The 20,086-nt window shown below is 46.4% G+C and overlaps 8 non-coding genes and 1 pseudogene across 8 annotated transcripts; all 9 read left to right on the top strand.

Annotated features, from left to right (window-relative positions):
• The first annotated feature begins 933 nt into the window (after positions 1-933).
• On the top strand, positions 934-1,124 carry LOC141149871 (U2 spliceosomal RNA). The gene has a single exon (XR_012246152.1). It is a non-coding gene; the product is annotated as a U2 spliceosomal RNA (small nuclear RNA).
• Positions 1,125-7,193: 6,069 nt separating this feature from the next.
• Positions 7,194-7,388, top strand: LOC141150661 (U2 spliceosomal RNA). The gene has a single exon (XR_012246802.1). It is a non-coding gene; the product is annotated as a U2 spliceosomal RNA (small nuclear RNA).
• A 1,115-nt stretch (positions 7,389-8,503) lies between these two features.
• On the top strand, positions 8,504-8,694 carry LOC141275107 (U2 spliceosomal RNA). Its single transcript, XR_012323360.1, has one exon. It is a non-coding gene; the product is annotated as a U2 spliceosomal RNA (small nuclear RNA).
• A 1,112-nt stretch (positions 8,695-9,806) lies between these two features.
• LOC141149653 (U2 spliceosomal RNA) lies at positions 9,807-9,997 on the top strand. The gene has a single exon (XR_012245945.1). It is a non-coding gene; the product is annotated as a U2 spliceosomal RNA (small nuclear RNA).
• A 1,115-nt stretch (positions 9,998-11,112) lies between these two features.
• Positions 11,113-11,303, top strand: LOC141275106 (U2 spliceosomal RNA). Its single transcript, XR_012323359.1, has one exon. It is a non-coding gene; the product is annotated as a U2 spliceosomal RNA (small nuclear RNA).
• Positions 11,304-12,422: 1,119 nt separating this feature from the next.
• On the top strand, positions 12,423-12,613 carry LOC141149816 (U2 spliceosomal RNA). Its single transcript, XR_012246100.1, has one exon. It is a non-coding gene; the product is annotated as a U2 spliceosomal RNA (small nuclear RNA).
• Positions 12,614-13,728: 1,115 nt separating this feature from the next.
• Positions 13,729-13,919, top strand: LOC141275105 (U2 spliceosomal RNA). The gene has a single exon (XR_012323358.1). It is a non-coding gene; the product is annotated as a U2 spliceosomal RNA (small nuclear RNA).
• A 1,115-nt stretch (positions 13,920-15,034) lies between these two features.
• LOC141275104 (U2 spliceosomal RNA) lies at positions 15,035-15,225 on the top strand. The gene has a single exon (XR_012323357.1). It is a non-coding gene; the product is annotated as a U2 spliceosomal RNA (small nuclear RNA).
• Positions 15,226-16,340: 1,115 nt separating this feature from the next.
• Positions 16,341-16,418, top strand: LOC141151038 (U2 spliceosomal RNA; annotated as a pseudogene).
• The last annotated feature ends 3,668 nt before the right edge of the window (positions 16,419-20,086 follow it).

Genomic DNA, 20,086 nt, shown 5'->3' with positions numbered 1-20,086 from the left:
GCATTGCATTGCCATGTAATGTGATGCAATGCTATCTTTCTAGCTCTCCCTTTTTACTTCCTTTTGGATAAACAGACATATTAGGCAAGCATTTTGGAGCTTTCACCTAAATAACTACAGGTGGTGAGATAAGCTGCACAATATAATTGACCTTTCAGTATATTGTTGCACACACACCATCTATTTAGCAAATGCCCTTGTTATCAACAGCAGCCTTTTAAACTCACCTGAGCTAACAGGTATGTGCGCTGGTTACTCTGCTGCGCTTAAAATTTCTTTTTTGGTTTGCTACAATGCCTTTTCTGAAACGTTGTCTCCTTCTGCTGGAACACTGACTTCTTTCATTTAATGCCTGCAGACTATAAAAGAGAACCCAACCCAAAAAGTTTGGTTGATTAGTCTGTGGCATTCTGTTAAACTGTTGCTTATGGCGGTCTCTGTGAGCTTCTCAGCGACATTCAGCCAGCCAGGTATCCTGCCTGCAGTAGATGGAATGTGGCAATGGAACGCTGGCTGCGCGTGTCATAATAGGCTCTGAGCCTTTATATACCTGTGCACAGCAGCAGCCACCTTCAGTCTGCTGCTGGACAGCCAGCAGCAGCAGCAGCAGGAGAGGTTTGTAATCAGGAGCCCTCCTGCTAAGGGTAGACAGCTGCTCGTTCCACCCCCCCCCCGCCTTAATTGGTTCTTCTCCCTTCCAACGGTGTTGAGGCGGGTGGGAACAGCAGGGGGTCAAGGTGCTGTGTTTAAAGAGGTGGAGTTATGCAGATCTAAAACGCGTGGATTGCAGCAGCAGCAAGCCGAAAAGTGCAGGCATGTAAGGGATCTAGAGGTTGACAACATGTCTTCTTAACGGGAGTCCAGGAGCTCATCTCCACAAATGGACTTTTCAGGATCCTTGGGTGGCTCCGTAGTTTGAAACCAATTCTGGTTATCGCTTCTCGGCCTTTTGGCTAAGATCAAGTGTAGTATCTGTTCTTATCAGTTCAATATCTGATACGTCCCCTATCTGGGGACCATATATTAAATGGATTTTTAGAACAGGGAGATGGAAAAAGAGCTTGCTCTGTCCACTCCACGCATTGACCTGGTATTGCAGTATCTCCAGGACCGGTGCACCCCTTCTTTAATGCAGTTTCTAAAATCAGAAAGAATTGAATTCAATGTTTTTTGTTCATTTTGCTTGTTTGTCGGATTTTGGGATGGACTCTTTGGCTTTGCTTTTCTTCTCCTCATTGGATTTTTCATGTTCAAAGTTGCAGAAGCCAGATTACAAGCTCATTTTGGTTCAACTTCAGCAACTGTGCATTGCATTGCCATGTAATGTGATGCAATGCTATCTTTCTAGCTCTCCCTTTTTACTTCCTTTTGGATAAACAGACATATTAGGCAAGCATTTTGGAGCTTTCACCTAAATAACTACAGGTGGTGAGATAAGCTGCACAATATAATTGACCTTTCAGTATATTGTTGCACACACACCATCTATTTAGCAAATGCCCTTGTTATCAACAGCAGCCTTTTAAACTCACCTGAGCTAACAGGTATGTGCGCTGGTTACTCTGCTGCGCTTAAAATTTCTTTTTTGGTTTGCTACAATGCCTTTTCTGAAACGTTGTCTCCTTCTGCTGGAACACTGACTTCTTTCATTTAATGCCTGCAGACTATAAAAGAGAACCCAACCCAAAAAGTTTGGTTGATTAGTCTGTGGCATTCTGTTAAACTGTTGCTTATGGCGGTCTCTGTGAGCTTCTCAGCGACATTCAGCCAGCCAGGTATCCTGCCTGCAGTAGATGGAATGTGGCAATGGAACGCTGGCTGCGCGTGTCATAATAGGCTCTGAGCCTTTATATACCTGTGCACAGCAGCAGCCACCTTCAGTCTGCTGCTGGACAGCCAGCAGCAGCAGCAGCAGGAGAGGTATGTAATCAGGAGCCCTCCTGCTAAGGGTAGACAGCTGCTCGTTCCACCCCACCCCCCGCCTTAATTGGTTCTCCTCCCTTCCAACGGTGTTGAGGCGGGTGGGAACAGCAGGGGGTGAAGGTGCTGTGTTTAAAGAGGTGGAGTTATGCAGATCTAAAACGCGTGGATTGCAGCAGCAGCAAGCCGAAAAGTGCAGGCATGTAAGGGATCTAGAGGTTGACAACATGTCTTCTTAACGGGAGTCCAGGAGCTCATCTCCACAAATGGACTTTTCAGGATCCTTGGGTGGCTCCGTAGTTTGAAACCAATTCTGGTTATCGCTTCTCGGCCTTTTGGCAAGATCAGTGGTGGTTTTCTGCTGCTGGTGTTGTTTGGAGGGCAGTTGTGACTGGGGTTCCCCCTTGTGGGGCCCTAGTGTGCGATTGAGCGGTGATTGTGTTTATCTGCTGTAAAAATGGTGGAGAAAACACGTGGATTAGAGGACTCGGTCCGTCTGAAGGTGGCTGCAGGTCATGAAGGAGAAATCGGTTTTTACCAAGTTTGCGTTGATGTCTTGAAGAACATTAATGGCTTGAAGGTAACGGATGTATTGGCACTGCAGGATTTTCAGAAACAAGGAATTTATGATATCACTTTTGTTTCTTTGAGTATTTGCCAGAGAGTCTACATGGAGTTGGTACGAATGAAGGAAGAAAAGGAATTGAAATGCCTAGAGTTTATTGCACTGGAACCTCTGTTCCAGCAGACATATAAGTATGTGGTTGTGCACATGTATAACCCTAAAGTTCCGGATGAGACTGTTTCCAATTTTTTAGCTCGGTATTGTAGTGAGGTTAAATTTTTGGGAAGAATGAAGAACAAATACAATTATCTAAATGGCAAGAGGAGATATGTTGTAAAACTGAGACCGGATGATAGAGCTATTGGGGGTGCCAAGAGCATTCCTGCACAGTTTTCTATCGGAGGAGAAAGGGGATTTTGTTTTTATAATGGACAGATGGAATATTGTAGGAAGTGTCATGAGTTTGGACATGTTCAGAAAGATTGTCCAGTGCAAGGTGATGTTTGTAGAGGTTGTGGGAAATCTGGGCATGTTGCAAGTGGTTGCCCAATGAATAAGGTGTGTGATTTGTGTGGACATGCAGATCACCTTGCAAGGAAATGTAGATTGTGGGCTCAGATTCCTAGGTCACAGGTGGACGCTGAAGAGAGGCAGAAGAAGACTCGGCAGGAAAGTGGGGAGGAGGGCGAAGGCTCAGACTCAGAGGGGGAAAGCCAAAAACAAGATGGTGGTAGGGGAAGAGACCATGCGGTGCCCAAGATGGAGGAAAAGGGGCGGAGCCAGAAGAAAGTTGGTTTGAGGGAGGGGCTGGAAGTAATAAACAAAGTAGCTGATGTGCATGGCCCGGGTGATGGGATGGATTTGTCTAATATGGCGGAGTCAGTGAATCCTGTTTTGGGAAGAGATGGGGGTGAGGAAATGGAGGTTTTGGAGGAGGAGGATTCTGATTCGGATGGAACTATAACCCCTCAGCAGCGTGATAGGGTTAACAGTGATTGGAGTGAAAATGAGAAGGAAGATGATGGCAAGGAGGAGAGTTATGCCTCCGTGATTAAAAGAAGTAAGGTGGAGGGGTGTTGGTCTGGGGGGCAGGAAGATCCAGTCTCCCTAAGACCAGGTTATTCTAACAGGGACTCGAGTTCTGAGTCGCCTGATATACGTAGAAAAGTGGGTGGCACGAGTGGGTTTTCTCCTGGTTCATGATGGATCGGGTATGGTGGAGATTTCTTCCTGTTGTTATGATGGCGTTGTGTGTTGCTTCTCTGAATGTACGAGGGATTGGTTCTGCTTGTAGGAGAGCAGGGATACTGGATTACATTGAGAGTGTGAATGCAGATATTGTCTGTCTGCAGGAATGTGTAATTAAATCTGCCCCGCATGAGAGTGAGTGGAATAAGGGGCAATCTTTTTGGTCCCCATGCTCAGAAAACAGGAATGAAGGGGTGGGCATTTTACTGTGTAATTCCAGTCTAAAGGTTTTAGAGTTTAAAGTAATCGTACCTGGGAGATGTTTGTTTTTATTAGTGGATTTTTTAGGTCAGCGGGTACGGGCTTTTAATGTTTATGCCCCTGCTGATAAACAAGCAAGAGTTGGGTTTTTGGAGTCTCTAAAGTTGTTTTTACCAGGCAGAGACTTCACTATAGTGGCTGGAGATTTTAATTGTGTCAGATCCGCAAAAGATCGTAAGAGCTCTACGGAAGGTAGGACTGATGTTACGTCTAATATTTTAAATCAGATTGTGCAGGATTTACGCTACACGGATGCTGGTCTGATGGTTGGGCCAAGTGATAAGTTCACATACATATCAGATAGTGGACGTAGTGTTTCCCGAATTGACTATGTTTTTATGTCTGAAGGGATTAAGGTGGCCAAGTGCAACCACGTGATGACGACTTTTTCTGACCACAAGATGATAGTGGTAGATATGTGTATAGCTGAGTCCCTGGCTTTTGGAAAGGGACTCTGGAAGCTGAACGTAAGCCTGCTGGAAGAGGAGAGTGTTAAGGTTGGTTTTAATAAAGTGTTTTTGTCTTGTGTGTCTGAACAGCACCTTTTTAAAGTTTTGCTAGAGTGGTGGGACTGGGCTAAGGAGAAATTTGCATGTTATTTTAAAGGGGTGTGTTTTAGGAGAGCGAAAGCCAAAAGGGATCATGATGCTGCTGTTATTTCAAAATTGGAAGTACTCCATAAGTTTAAGAGAGTGGGGATGGAGGTGGATAAAGAGATTGCAGATTTGAAGGACGAACTGAAGAAGATACTTATTGAAAAAGGGAAGACTATTATGTTTAAGGCAAAAATAAAGCACATGGAGGAAAATGAGCAATGTTCGAGATACTTTTTTAAAAAATGTTTTAAACCTAAAGGGGTTTTTAAGTCTGTTTTTTCTCCTGCAGGGGAGGTATCTGGGGATGAGATGATTGGCAGTATTCTTTCCTTTTATGAAACACTCTTCTCTAACGATAGTAGAGCCAGTGATGCGGAAATTAATGATTATTGCAAAGTATTAACTAATAATATTCCTGAGGAGAAAATTGGGTTTTTAAGTGAGGAGGTTGGGAAAGATGAAATTAGACGGGCAGTGGATGGCTTGGCGAAAGGCAAGACGCCAGGCTGTGATGGTCTTCCTGCTGAATTTTATGTTAGATTTTGGGATATTATAGGTGTGGAGTTTTCCCGGGTGGTGCAATATGGTTTTACTCATGGGATTTTATCGGTTTCTATGCGTAGGGGGATTGTTACGCTGATTCATAAGAAAGGGGACATGAGGGATATTAAAAATTGGAGGCCCATAACATTGTTAAACAGTGATTACAAAATTATTTCTAAAATTGTGGCTGGTAGACTGGCAGATGTGATAGGTGATATGGTGGGGGAGTATCAGGCATGTGCAGTGCCTGGTAGGAAAATTTCAGATAATTTGCTGCTTCTAAGAGACTTAATTTATCAGGCTAATTTGAATAAGAATGCTCTTTTGTTACAGTCGGTGGACCTGGAGAAAGCCTTTGATAAAATATCACATAGATTTTTGTTCTCTGCTTTAAGTCACCTTGGTGTTCCGGATAAATTATTGATGGTCATTAAGAGTTTTTATTGTGGGGTCAGTAGCCAGATTTTAGTTAATGGGCATGTGAGTTCCAGTTTTAATATTTTATCGGGAGTTAGGCAGGGTTGTCCCCTGTCACCAATTCTTTTTATCTGTGTGGTGGAGGCCCTTTTAAAAAGTGTGCAAGTTGACAAGTGTGTGGCTGGTGTTTTTATTCCTGGGGGATCCGGGGGTCCAGTCAAGTCTTTAAGTTATATGGATGATATTGTTTTTACTTGTGGTTCACAGGCGGATCTCAATAGAGTGAATTTGCACGTAAGGATTTTTTGTTGTGTGGCTGGTATGGCGGTGAATTGGGGAAAGTGCCAGCTTTGTAACTTTGGGAGGCAGGTTGAGGTTAACGTGGCAGGAGTGGAGAGTAGGGAGGAAATTGAGGTTCTTGGTGTCATCTTTGAGAAGGAACTGAAAGGGAAAAGCAGCCTGAAGATTCTAGAAGACAAAATGGATCAGAAGTTGAACTTTTGGAAACTAAGGAACCTGTCGCTGAGAGGGAAAGTGCTGGTAATCAAGTCTGTGAATCTCCCGCTTCTGCTGTACACTGCTTTGATTTTCCCACCTGCTGTGCTTTGGACAAAGAGAGTGACAAGGAAACTGTTTGTGTTTTTTTGGGGATCCAAAATGGAGAAACTAAGAAGAGGAATGGTTATGTGTTCTGTGGAAAATGGGGGTTGTGATTTTCCTAACATTGACTTATTTTTAAGAATGCATTATTTTTTGAACATTTATAAATTATCCCAGTGCAATAACAGGACTGCGGACATGTGCAAATATTTAGCAGGACGGCTTTTCCAGAAATGGAGCTGGTGTGAGAAGGATTTAAGAAAACCAGTTTCGTTTGTGATACCGTTTTTTTATGTGGTGCTTAGGTCCTTCTATGATCAAAATGGGATAAGCTCCATGGTTAGACCGGACAAAAAACTGATTGTCTCAGGTATTAAGAAGAAGGAGATGTTATGTGATGTGCCGTTTTGTAATAATGCACAGTCTGGACAGGTGTGGAAGCTTTTTTTCATGCGTGGAATCAGCAACAGACAGAAGGATGTAACCTGGATGGCGTTGCATGGATGCTTGCCAACAAGGGCTTTTTTGAATGACCGGGGGATAAAGGTTCAAGAACTATGTCCTAGGGAAGGTTGCAATAAGGTGGAAACAATACAGCATATTTTTTGGGACTGTTTTTTTGCTAAAAAAGTTTTTACCTTGTTGTCACGTATGTTTGTTGCTTTAGTTGGTTTTCATTGTTTCGATTTTGAAAGGATTTTAATAGGTCAAGATTTTAAGTACTCGCAAAGGAAGCGGGCAAGCTGGATTATTTTTGTCATATATAAAGAGGTTTTATGGGACGTTCGGAATTTGGTGATTTTTAAAAAAATTGTTTTTTCCCCCATGGAATGCAGAAGGATTTTTCTTGCTAGACTGTTTTATGCCTATTTATTGGATAAAAAGAAGTATGGTGAGACAGCAGCAGAAGCACTCTGGAACTTTTCACATTGGACTTCTTACAGTAAGTAACAGTTAATTGCAGGGTTGTGTTTTTTGGGATTTTGTTTTTGTTTTTCCGAATGATGATTTGAGAACCCTTATGTGAATATGCGCTATGATGCATAAATTAATGTGGGTCTTAATCTGAGGAAAAAAAAAAAAAATCTGTTCTTATCAGTTTAATATCTGATACGTCCCCTATCTGGGGACCATATATTAAATGGATTTTTAGAACAGGGAGATGGAAAAAGAGCTTGCTCTGTCCACTCCACGCATTGACCTGGTATTGCAGTATCTCCAGGACCGGTGCACCCCTTCTTTAATGCAGTTTCTAAAATCAGAAAGAATTGAATTCAATGTTTTTTGTTCATTTTGCTTGTTTGTCGGATTTTGGGATGGACTCTTTGGCTTTGCTTTTCTTCTCCTCATTGGATTTTTCATGTTCAAAGTTGCAGAAGCCAGATTACAAGCTCATTTTGGTTCAACTTCAGCAACTGTGCATTGCATTGCCATGTAATGTGATGCAATGCTATCTTTCTAGCTCTCCCTTTTTACTTCCTTTTGGATAAACAGACATATTAGGCAAGCATTTTGGAGCTTTCACCTAAATAACTACAGGTGGTGAGATAAGCTGCACAATATAATTGACCTTTCAGTATATTGTTGCACACACACCATCTATTTAGCAAATGCCCTTGTTATCAACAGCAGCCTTTTAAACTCACCTGAGCTAACAGGTATGTGCGCTGGTTACTCTGCTGCGCTTAAAATTTCTTTTTTGGTTTGCTACAATGCCTTTTCTGAAACGTTGTCTCCTTCTGCTGGAACACTGACTTCTTTCATTTAATGCCTGCAGACTATAAAAGAGAACCCAACCCAAAAAGTTTGGTTGATTAGTCTGTGGCATTCTGTTAAACTGTTGCTTATGGCGGTCTCTGTGAGCTTCTCAGCGACATTCAGCCAGCCAGGTATCCTGCCTGCAGTAGATGGAATGTGGCAATGGAACGCTGGCTGCGCGTGTCATAATAGGCTCTGAGCCTTTATATACCTGTGCACAGCAGCAGCCACCTTCAGTCTGCTGCTGGACAGCCAGCAGCAGCAGCAGCAGGAGAGGTATGTAATCAGGAGCCCTCCTGCTAAGGGTAGACAGCTGCTCGTTCCACCCCACCCCCCGCCTTAATTGGTTCTCCTCCCTTCCAACGGTGTTGAGGCGGGTGGGAACAGCAGGGGGTGAAGGTGCTGTGTTTAAAGAGGTGGAGTTATGCAGATCTAAAACGCGTGGATTGCAGCAGCAGCAAGCTGAAAAGTGCAGGCATGTAAGGGATCTAGAGGTTGACAACATGTCTTCTTAACGGGAGTCCAGGAGCTCATCTCCACAAATGGACTTTTCAGGATCCTTGGGTGGCTCCGTAGTTTGAAACCAATTCTGGTTATCGCTTCTCGGCCTTTTGGCTAAGATCAAGTGTAGTATCTGTTCTTATCAGTTTAATATCTGATACGTCCCCTATCTGGGGACCATATATTAAATGGATTTTTAGAACAGGGAGATGGAAAAAGAGCTTGCTCTGTCCACTCCACGCATTGACCTGGTATTGCAGTATCTCCAGGACCGGTGCACCCCTTCTTTAATGCAGTTTCTAATATCAGAAAGAATTGAATTCAATGTTTTTTGTTCATTTTGCTTGTTTGTCGGATTTTGGGATGGACTCTTTGGCTTTGCTTTTCTTCTCCTCATTGGATTTTTCATGTTCAAAGTTGCAGAAGCCAGATTACAAGCTCATTTTGGTTCAACTTCAGCAACTGTGCATTGCATTGCCATGTAATGTGATGCAATGCTATCTTTCTAGCTCTCCCTTTTTACTTCCTTTTGGATAAACAGACATATTAGGCAAGCATTTTGGAGCTTTCACCTAAATAACTACAGGTGGTGAGATAAGCTGCACAATATAATTGACCTTTCAGTATATTGTTGCACACACACCATCTATTTAGCAAATGCCCTTGTTATCAACAGCAGCCTTTTAAACTCACCTGAGCTAACAGGTATGTGCGCTGGTTACTCTGCTGCGCTTAAAATTTCTTTTTTGGTTTGCTACAATGCCTTTTCTGAAACGTTGTCTCCTTCTGCTGGAACACTGACTTCTTTCATTTAATGCCTGCAGACTATAAAAGAGAACCCAACCCAAAAAGTTTGGTTGATTAGTCTGTGGCATTCTGTTAAACTGTTGCTTATGGCGGTCTCTGTGAGCTTCTCAGCGACATTCAGCCAGCCAGGTATCCTGCCTGCAGTAGATGGAATGTGGCAATGGAACGCTGGCTGCGCGTGTCATAATAGGCTCTGAGCCTTTATATACCTGTGCACAGCAGCAGCCACCTTCAGTCTGCTGCTGGACAGCCAGCAGCAGCAGCAGGAGAGGTATGTAATCAGGAGCCCTCCTGCTAAGGGTAGACAGCTGCTCGTTCCACCCCACCCCCCGCCTTAATTGGTTCTCCTCCCTTCCAACGGTGTTGAGGCGGGTGGGAACAGCAGGGGGTGAAGGTGCTGTGTTTAAAGAGGTGGAGTTATGCAGATCTAAAACGCGTGGATTGCAGCAGCAGCAAGCCGAAAAGTGCAGGCATGTAAGGGATCTAGAGGTTGACAACATGTCTTCTTAACGGGAGTCCAGGAGCTCATCTCCACAAATGGACTTTTCAGGATCCTTGGGTGGCTCCGTAGTTTGAAACCAATTCTGGTTATCGCTTCTCGGCCTTTTGGCTAAGATCAAGTGTAGTATCTGTTCTTATCAGTTTAATATCTGATACGTCCCCTATCTGGGGACCATATATTAAATGGATTTTTAGAACAGGGAGATGGAAAAAGAGCTTGCTCTGTCCACTCCACGCATTGACCTGGTATTGTAGTATCTCCAGGACCGGTGCACCCCTTCTTTAATGCAGTTTCTAATATCAGAAAGAATTGAATTCAATGTTTTTTGTTCATTTTGCTTGTTTGTCGGATTTTGGGATGGACTCTTTGGCTTTGCTTTTCTTCTCCTCATTGGATTTTTCATGTTCAAAGTTGCAGAAGCCAGATTACAAGCTCATTTTGGTTCAACTTCAGCAACTGTGCATTGCATTGCCATGTAATGTGATGCAATGCTATCTTTCTAGCTCTCCCTTTTTACTTCCTTTTGGATAAACAGACATATTAGGCAAGCATTTTGGAGCTTTCACCTAAATAACTACAGGTGGTGAGATAAGCTGCACAATATAATTGACCTTTCAGTATATTGTTGCACACACACCATCTATTTAGCAAATGCCCTTGTTATCAACAGCAGCCTTTTAAACTCACCTGAGCTAACAGGTATGTGCGCTGGTTACTCTGCTGCGCTTAAAATTTCTTTTTTGGTTTGCTACAATGCCTTTTCTGAAACGTTGTCTCCTTCTGCTGGAACACTGACTTCTTTCATTTAATGCCTGCAGACTATAAAAGAGAACCCAACCCAAAAAGTTTGGTTGATTAGTCTGTGGCATTCTGTTAAACTGTTGCTTATGGCGGTCTCTGTGAGCTTCTCAGCGACATTCAGCCAGCCAGGTATCCTGCCTGCAGTAGATGGAATGTGGCAATGGAACGCTGGCTGCGCGTGTCATAATAGGCTCTGAGCCTTTATATACCTGTGCACAGCAGCAGCCACCTTCAGTCTGCTGCTGGACAGCCAGCAGCAGCAGCAGCAGGAGAGGTATGTAATCAGGAGCCCTCCTGCTAAGGGTAGACAGCTGCTCGTTCCACCCCACCCCCCGCCTTAATTGGTTCTCCTCCCTTCCAACGGTGTTGAGGCGGGTGGGAACAGCAGGGGGTGAAGGTGCTGTGTTTAAAGAGGTGGAGTTATGCAGATCTAAAACGCGTGGATTGCAGCAGCAGCAAGCCGAAAAGTGCAGGCATGTAAGGGATCTAGAGGTTGACAACATGTCTTCTTAACGGGAGTCCAGGAGCTCATCTCCACAAATGGACTTTTCAGGATCCTTGGGTGGCTCCGTAGTTTGAAACCAATTCTGGTTATCGCTTCTCGGCCTTTTGGCTAAGATCAAGTGTAGTATCTGTTCTTATCAGTTTAATATCTGATACGTCCCCTATCTGGGGACCATATATTAAATGGATTTTTAGAACAGGGAGATGGAAAAAGAGCTTGCTCTGTCCACTCCACGCATTGACCTGGTATTGCAGTATCTCCAGGACCGGTGCACCCCTTCTTTAATGCAGTTTCTAAAATCAGAAAGAATTCAATGAATTCAATGTTTTTTGTTCATTTTGCTTGTTTGTCGGATTTTGGGATGGACTCTTTGGCTTTGCTTTTCTTCTCCTCATTGGATTTTTCATGTTCAAAGTTGCAGAAGCCAGATTACAAGCTCATTTTGGTTCAACTTCAGCAACTGTGCATTGCATTGCCATGTAATGTGATGCAATGCTATCTTTCTAGCTCTCCCTTTTTACTTCCTTTTGGATAAACAGACATATTAGGCAAGCATTTTGGAGCTTTCACCTAAATAACTACAGGTGGTGAGATAAGCTGCACAATATAATTGACCTTTCAGTATATTGTTGCACACACACCATCTATTTAGCAAATGCCCTTGTTATCAACAGCAGCCTTTTAAACTCACCTGAGCTAACAGGTATGTGCGCTGGTTACTCTGCTGCGCTTAAAATTTCTTTTTTGGTTTGCTACAATGCCTTTTCTGAAACGTTGTCTCCTTCTGCTGGAACACTGACTTCTTTCATTTAATGCCTGCAGACTATAAAAGAGAACCCAACCCAAAAAGTTTGGTTGATTAGTCTGTGGCATTCTGTTAAACTGTTGCTTATGGCGGTCTCTGTGAGCTTCTCAGCGACATTCAGCCAGCCAGGTATCCTGCCTGCAGTAGATGGAATGTGGCAATGGAACGCTGGCTGCGCGTGTCATAATAGGCTCTGAGCCTTTATATACCTGTGCACAGCAGCAGCCACCTTCAGTCTGCTGCTGGACAGCCAGCAGCAGCAGCAGCAGGAGAGGTATGTAATCAGGAGCCCTCCTGCTAAGGGTAGACAGCTGCTCGTTCCACCCCACCCCCCGCCTTAATTGGTTCTCCTCCCTTCCAACGGTGTTGAGGCGGGTGGGAACAGCAGGGGGTGAAGGTGCTGTGTTTAAAGAGGTGGAGTTATGCAGATCTAAAACGCGTGGATTGCAGCAGCAGCAAGCCGAAAAGTGCAGGCATGTAAGGGATCTAGAGGTTGACAACATGTCTTCTTAACGGGAGTCCAGGAGCTCATCTCCACAAATGGACTTTTCAGGATCCTTGGGTGGCTCCGTAGTTTGAAACCAATTCTGGTTATCGCTTCTCGGCCTTTTGGCTAAGATCAAGTGTAGTATCTGTTCTTATCAGTTTAATATCTGATGCGTCCCCTATCTGGGGACCATATATTAAATGCATTTTTAGAACAGGGAGATGGAAAAAGAGCTTGCTCTGTCCACTCCACGCATTGACCTGGTATTGCAGTATCTCCAGGACCGGTGCACCCCTTCTTTAATGCAGTTTCTAAAATCAGAAAGAATTGAATTCAATGTTTTTTGTTCATTTTGCTTGTTTGTCGGATTTTGGGATGGACTCTTTGGCTTTGCTTTTCTTCTCCTCATTGGATTTTTCATGTTCAAAGTTGCAGAAGCCAGATTACAAGCTCATTTTGGTTCAACTTCAGCAACTGTGCATTGCATTGCCATGTAATGTGATGCAATGCTATCTTTCTAGCTCTCCCTTTTTACTTCCTTTTGGATAAACAGACATATTAGGCAAGCATTTTGGAGCTTTCACCTAAATAACTACAGGTGGTGAGATAAGCTGCACAATATAATTGACCTTTCAGTATATTGTTGCACACACACCATCTATTTAGCAAATGCCCTTGTTATCAACAGCAGCCTTTTAAACTCACCTGAGCTAACAGGTATGTGCGCTGGTTACTCTGCTGCGCTTAAAATTTCTTTTTTGGTTTGCTACAATGCCTTTTCTGAAACGTTGTCTCCTTCTGCTGGAACACTGACTTCTTTCATTTAATGCCTGCAGACTATAAAAGAGAACCCAACCCAAAAAGTTTGGTTGATTAGTCTGTGGCATTCTGTTAAACTGTTGCTTATGGCGGTCTCTGTGAGCTTCTCAGCGACATTCAGCCAGCCAGGTATCCTGCCTGCAGTAGATGGAATGTGGCAATGGAACGCTGGCTGCGCGTGTCATAATAGGCTCTGAGCCTTTATATACCTGTGCACAGCAGCAGCCACCTTCAGTCTGCTGCAGGACAGCCAGCAGCAGCAGCAGCAGGAGAGGTATGTAATCAGGAGCCCTCCTGCTAAGGGTAGACAGCTGCTCGTTCCACCCCACCCCCCTCCTTAATTGGTTCTCCTCCCTTCCAACGGTGTTGAGGCGGGTGGGAACAGCAGGGGGTGAAGGTGCTGTGTTTAAAGAGGTGGAGTTATGCAGATCTAAAACGCGTGGATTGCAGCAGCAGCAAGCCGAAAAGTGCAGGCATGTAAGGGATCTAGAGGTTGACAACATGTCTTCTTAACGGGAGTCCAGGAGCTCATCTCCACAAATGGACTTTTCAGGATCCTTGGGTGGCTCCGTAGTTTGAAACCAATTCTGGTTATCGCTTCTCGGCCTTTTGGCTAAGATCAAGTGTAGTATCTGTTCTTATCAGTTTAATATCTGATACGTCCCCTATCTGGGGACCATATATTAAATGGATTTTTAGAACAGGGAGATGGAAAAAGAGCTTGCTCTGTCCACTCCACGCATTGACCTGGTATTGCAGTATCTCCAGGACCGGTGCACCCCTTCTTTAATGCAGTTTCTAAAATCAGAAAGAATTGAATTCAATGTTTTTTGTTCATTTTGCTTGTTTGTCGGATTTTGGGATGGACTCTTTGGCTTTGCTTTTCTTCTCCTCATTGGATTTTTCATGTTCAAAGTTGCAGAAGCCAGATTACAAGCTCATTTTGGTTCAACTTCAGCAACTGTGCATTGCATTGCCATGTAATGTGATGCAATGCTATCTTTCTAGCTCTCCCTTTTTACTTCCTTTTGGATAAACAGACATATTAGGCAAGCATTTTGGAGCTTTCACCTAAATAACTACAGGTGGTGAGATAAGCTGCACAATATAATTGACCTTTCAGTATATTGTTGCACACACACCATCTATTTAGCAAATGCCCTTGTTATCAACAGCAGCCTTTTAAACTCACCTGAGCTAACAGGTATGTGCGCTGGTTACTCTGCTGCGCTTAAAATTTCTTTTTTGGTTTGCTACAATGCCTTTTCTGAAACGTTGTCTCCTTCTGCTGGAACACTGACTTCTTTCATTTAATGCCTGCAGACTATAAAAGAGAACCCAACCCAAAAAGTTTGGTTGATTAGTCTGTGGCATTCTGTTAAACTGTTGCTTATGGCGGTCTCTGTGAGCTTCTCAGCGACATTCAGCCAGCCAGGTATCCTGCCTGCAGTAGATGGAATGTGGCAATGGAACGCTGGCTGCGCGTGTCATAATAGGCTCTGAGCCTTTATATACCTGTGCACAGCAGCAGCCACCTTCAGTCTGCTGCTGGACAGCCAGCAGCAGCAGCAGCAGGAGAGGTATGTAATCAGGAGCCCTCCTGCTAAGGGTAGACAGCTGCTCGTTCCACCCCACCCCCCGCCTTAATTGGTTCTCCTCCCTTCCAACGGTGTTGAGGCGGGTGGGAACAGCAGGGGGTGAAGGTGCTGTGTTTAAAGAGGTGGAGTTATGCAGATCTAAAACGCGTGGATTGCAGCAGCAGCAAGCCGAAAAGTCCAGGCATGTAAGGGATCTAGAGGTTGACAACATGTCTTCTTAACGGGAGTCCAGGAGCTCATCTCCACAAATGGACTTTTCAGGATCCTTGGGTGGCTCCGTAGTTTGAAACCAATTCTGGTTATCGCTTCTCGGCCTTTTGGCTAAGATCAAGTGTAGTATCTGTTCTTATCAGTTTAATATCTGATACGTCCCCTATCTGGGGACCATATATTAAATGGATTTTTAGAACAGGGAGATGGAAAAAGAGCTTGCTCTGTCCACTCCACGCATTGACCTGGTATTGCAGTATCTCCAGGACCGGTGCACCCCTTCTTTAATGCAGTTTCTAAAATCAGAAAGAATTGAATTCAATGTTTTTTGTTCATTTTGCTTGTTTGTCGGATTTTGGGATGGACTCTTTGGCTTTGCTTTTCTTCTCCTCATTGGATTTTTCATGTTCAAAGTTGCAGAAGCCAGATTACAAGCTCATTTTGGTTCAACTTCAGCAACTGTGCATTGCATTGCCATGTAATGTGATGCAATGCTATCTTTCTAGCTCTCCCTTTTTACTTCCTTTTGGATAAACAGACATATTAGGCAAGCATTTTGGAGCTTTCACCTAAATTACTACAGGTGGTGAGATAAGCTGCACAATATAATTGACCTTTCAGTATATTGTTGCACACACACCATCTATTTAGCAAATGCCCTTGTTATCAACAGCAGCCTTTTAAACTCACCTGAGCTTACAGGTAAGTGCGCTGGTTACTCTGCTGCGCTTAAAATTTCTTTTTTGGTTTGCTACAATGCCTTTTCTGAAACGTTGTCTCCTTCTGCTGGAACACTGACTTCTTTCATTTAATGCCTGCAGACTATAAAAGAGAACCCAACCCAAAAAGTTTGGTTGATTAGTCTGTGGCATTCTGTTAAACTGTTGCTTATGGCGGTCTCTGTGAGCTTCTCAGCGACATTCAGCCAGCCAGGTATCCTGCCTGCAGTAGATGGAATGTGGCAATGGAACGCTGGCTGCGCGTGTCATAATAGGCTCTGAGCCTTTATATACCTGTGCACAGCAGCAGCCACCTTCAGTCTGCTGCTGGACACCCAGCAGCAGCAGCAGCAGGAGAGGTATGTAATCAGGAGCCCTCCTGCTAAGGGTAGACAGCTGCTCGTTCCACCCCACCCCCCGCCTTAATTGGTTCTCCTCCCTTCCAACGGTGTTGAGGCGGGTGGGAACAGCAGGGGGTGAAGGTGCTGTGTTTAAAGAGGTGGAGTTATGCAGATCTAAAACGCGTGGATTGCAGCAGCAGCAAGCCGAAAAGTGCAGGCATGTAAGGGATCTAGAGGTTGACAACATGTCTTCTTAACGGGAGTCCAGGAGCTCATCTCCACAAATGGACTTTTCAGGATCCTTGGGTGGCTCCGTAGTTTGAAACCAATTCTGGTTATCGCTTCTCGGCCTTTTGGCTAAGATCAAGTGTAGTATCTGTTCTTTTAAGAACACAAGAGCTACGATCTACACTTGACGAGAGCGATCGAACTCGGAAGGAGAAGAGCTTCGGAGCCCAGCTGACATCAGAGAACGAAGGCGGATATCGGTGGGAGGAAGAAGCTCTAAAGAATCCAGAAGAAGACGAAGACTCGGAGAAGAATCGGGCTGTCCTGTGGAATCTTCGAGGAAGAAAATCATCGAGACAAAGACCTTTCGGGGAATTTGTCCAGAACACGACGGGAGAAGAATCTGCATAGCTCCACCCATTCCGGGAAGAGTTCCAGATCCAGCTCCAAGAAGTAACTGCAGGAGGAAAGCCATGGCAAGCGCTGCGAGGAAGGCCGAAAAGAAGAGCCTGGAGCTGGGGACAGCCAGGAGGGCCCAGCCAGGAGCCGATTCTGACCCCAAGGACTCTGCCTCCACGACTGGCCAGCAGAAGGGACCCCAGAAGCCCCGCCACGAAGCTCCAGCCCTGGAGCCATGGATGCGGCAGACAGTGGCCCTGAAGCTGAAGGAAGTGGATGGGAGGGTGCCGGACATGTCCTCGGACGTGTTCTGCCAGAAGATGCTGCTGGATCGAGGCTTCTCCAGGTCGGACACCCTCAGCATCCAGACCTTCTTGACGGGGATCTTCTTCGTCACCTTCGCCACTGTGAACACCTGCAGGAGGTTCTGGGAAATGGTAAGCGCAAAAGGACCGGATAATTCTTTCTCTGCCTTTACAGGTAGCTGCCCTATCCAGAGGGATGAAAGGAGGATCACGGTCTCCATGCGCAACCCGCACACCCCAGGCCAAGACATCTGTACCTTCCTGAGACGCTTCTGTTTGGTTGTGAAGGAACCCTCTCACATCCTGAATGGACTCGGCTTCTGGACAGGTAAGTGGTCGGTGACCGTTAGACTTCACAGGGACCTGGCGTACTCAGACGGACTTCGGCACCTGCCCCCGACATTCTCCCTGGGCAACTCCTACGGCCTCATCTATTACCCGGACATGCCGCGGAACTGCAGGAGATGCGGCAAGAACGGCCACGAGATGAAGGACTGCAAGGAGGATGCCTGCAGGATTTGTCGAGTGACGGGACACAGCTCGAAGGACTGCCCGAAGAAGACGTCCTGCAACCTGTGTGGGCTGGCGGCTCATCTGTACAAGGATTGCCCCAGGCGTGAGAGATCCTGGGCATCGGTGGTTGCGACGACCCCAGCTACGGAGGACAAGGCCCCGACGACCAGGCCTGTGAAGGTCAAGGACGCGACGACCAAGGCCCCAGCGGCCAAGGCCGAGACGACCAAGGCCAAAGCGGTCAAGGAGTCGGTGGCCAAAGCCCCAGCGACGGTCCCAGCAGCTCCGAAGCAGAAGAAAAAGTCAAAGGAGGGTAAGAGTTCTGTCACCCCTCTCTCGATCCCTCCCCCTGCCACCCCCGTCCAATCCCCCCCCACCCCGGCCACCCCTGCTGAGGATTCCACTTCCTCTTCCTCCTTCCCCTACTCCTCAGCAGGTGTCCTTTCCCCTGCCCCGGCAGCCACTCTCCCTCCCCAGACCATGGTAGCGGTGGAATTAACCTTTCCTCCACCCGCCGCTATCTATTCCGAGGAGGATTTTCCCCTTCTTGTCTCCCCAGTTCCAACCCGGGGAAAGAGGAAGGTGGAGGACAGCCCTGCTACTGAATCCTCCAAAAAGAAGATTCTGGATTTCGTAGGCGAAAAGGAGGATACCCTCCCTGAGCCAGAAGAGATGGAGCACATGGTTGAGACCCTGGTGGCCGAGCCAGAAGAGGAGGAACTGGTGGTCGCCGAGATTGAGGCCGCGCTGCTTGACCAGATGGAGGAAGAGGGCCTGCTGGTGATCCCGTCACCAGCAGTCAACACCGACGAGGGACCACCCGACCGGAGTGGTAACTAAGGTGTATTGCCTGTGCTAACTTTTTCTTTTTTCCCTACATGATGGCTAATATTAACTTATTTTCCATTAATGTCAGGAGCATCAAGGACAAGTTCAGACGTCAGACTATTTATGCCTTCCTTACTTCCCAGTTGTGTGATGTTTATATGTTGCAGGAATGTTCCCTTCCCTCCTCTAGGTCCTTCAAACATCTGGCCAGGGAGTGGTCCCACGGTCCATCCTACTGGTCCGGTGGGGGTGACTGCAAGTCTGCGGGGGTCGCAATTCTGATCAGGGGGGGCGCATTCACGCTTGAGTCCGTCCAGGAGCTCATCTGCGGCAGGGCTCTTGTTGTAGATGGCAACTGGGCGGGAGAACCTGTCAGGTTCATCAACGTGTATGCGTCCCCACTGAAGAATGAGCGTTTGGAGCTTTTCCAGACCCTGCGGCTTCAGCTTGCCACCACCAGGACCATAGTGATGGCCGGGGATTTCAACTGCCCCATCAAGGAGGACGGTCGTAGTTCTGGCACATCTGCCAAGTTGGACATCACGTCCAAGCTGCTCATCGAGATGGTAACCGAGGCCTCTCTTCAGGACGTGGTGGGCTCCATGGGGAGAGGCTCCACGAACTATTCGTGGAGCCGACCCGATGGCTCACTCCGCTCCAGGATTGACTTTGTGTTCACCTCTCGGGCAGTCAGGCAGAGTAGGCACTCGATGGTCTCCTGCTTCTTCTCCGACCACAGAGCCATTCACTTACAAGGTGTCCTCGGCGACGGTTTTCCGTCCGGCCCCGGCTCCTGGAAGCTGAATTGTGCTCTGCTGGCTCAGGATGAAGTCGTGGAGGAGCTGAGAGCAGCCTACGCAATGTGGAAGTCCTACAAGGGTAGCTTCCAAACAGTCTCTGATTGGTGGGAATATGTTAAACTTGAGTTTCGCTGTTTCTTTCAGGCCAAGGGTCGACAACAGGAGTGTGAGAAGAGGAGGGACTTCAGAGGGCTGCAGCGCGAGCTGCGGTCGCTGCAGGACCTTCTTCACTGCGGCTGGGACGTGAGGGAGGAGCTGGAGGAGACCAAGAAGAGCCTGAAAAGGCACTTTGAGGAGGAGTCCAAGCGAATCATCTTCCGTTCCAAAGTGGAGAATCTGGAGAAGGGTGAGAAATGTAACTCATTCTTTTTCAGGAAACTTCATGCCGGTCACACGCCCCTGAACGAGCTGCGAGACGAGAGCGGAAACATGCGACGTGGGAAGGAGGACGTGATGAGGGTCGTCAGCGACTTCTACAGCGAACTCTACTCCCACAAGACTACCGACCCCGACGCTGCTGATAAGTTCCTGTCAGGTATCACTAACCATCTTGATCCTGCAGGCACGGCAGCCTTGGACAAACCTCTGATGGTGGGCGAATTGCTCTCTGCCGCTAAATCCTTTAGGACCGGCAGGACCCCGGGCAGTGATGGTCTTCCAGCGGAGCTCTATGTAGCGCTGGGAGACCTCATCTGTCCGGACCTGTTGGACCTGTACGAGGAGATGGTGGTGGAGGGTAGAATGCCTCCATCTTTGAGGGAAGGAATGGTCACGATCCTGTACAAGCGGAAGGGAGAGAGGTGCGACCTGAGGAATTGGCGTCCCATCACTCTGCTCAACGTGGACTACAAGATCCTGGCCAAGACGATGGCGACACGACTTAAGACGGTCATCGGACGGATCATCCACCCGGACCAGACCTGCGGCATCCCTGGACGTCGCATCGCAGACAGCCTCGCTCTCGTGCGGGACACGGTCGAGTACATCAAGGTCCGCCGCGCACACGCGGC

The sequence above is a fragment of the Phyllobates terribilis genome, unplaced genomic scaffold (assembly GCF_046119375.1).
Source record: "Phyllobates terribilis strain yellow unplaced genomic scaffold, ASM4611937v1 Scaffold_5__5_contigs__length_657084704, whole genome shotgun sequence".
NCBI classification, from domain to species: Eukaryota; Metazoa; Chordata; class Amphibia; order Anura; family Dendrobatidae; genus Phyllobates; species Phyllobates terribilis.
The sequence above is the reverse complement of the archived record's forward strand: the minus strand, read 5'-3'. Positions and strand labels throughout refer to the sequence as shown.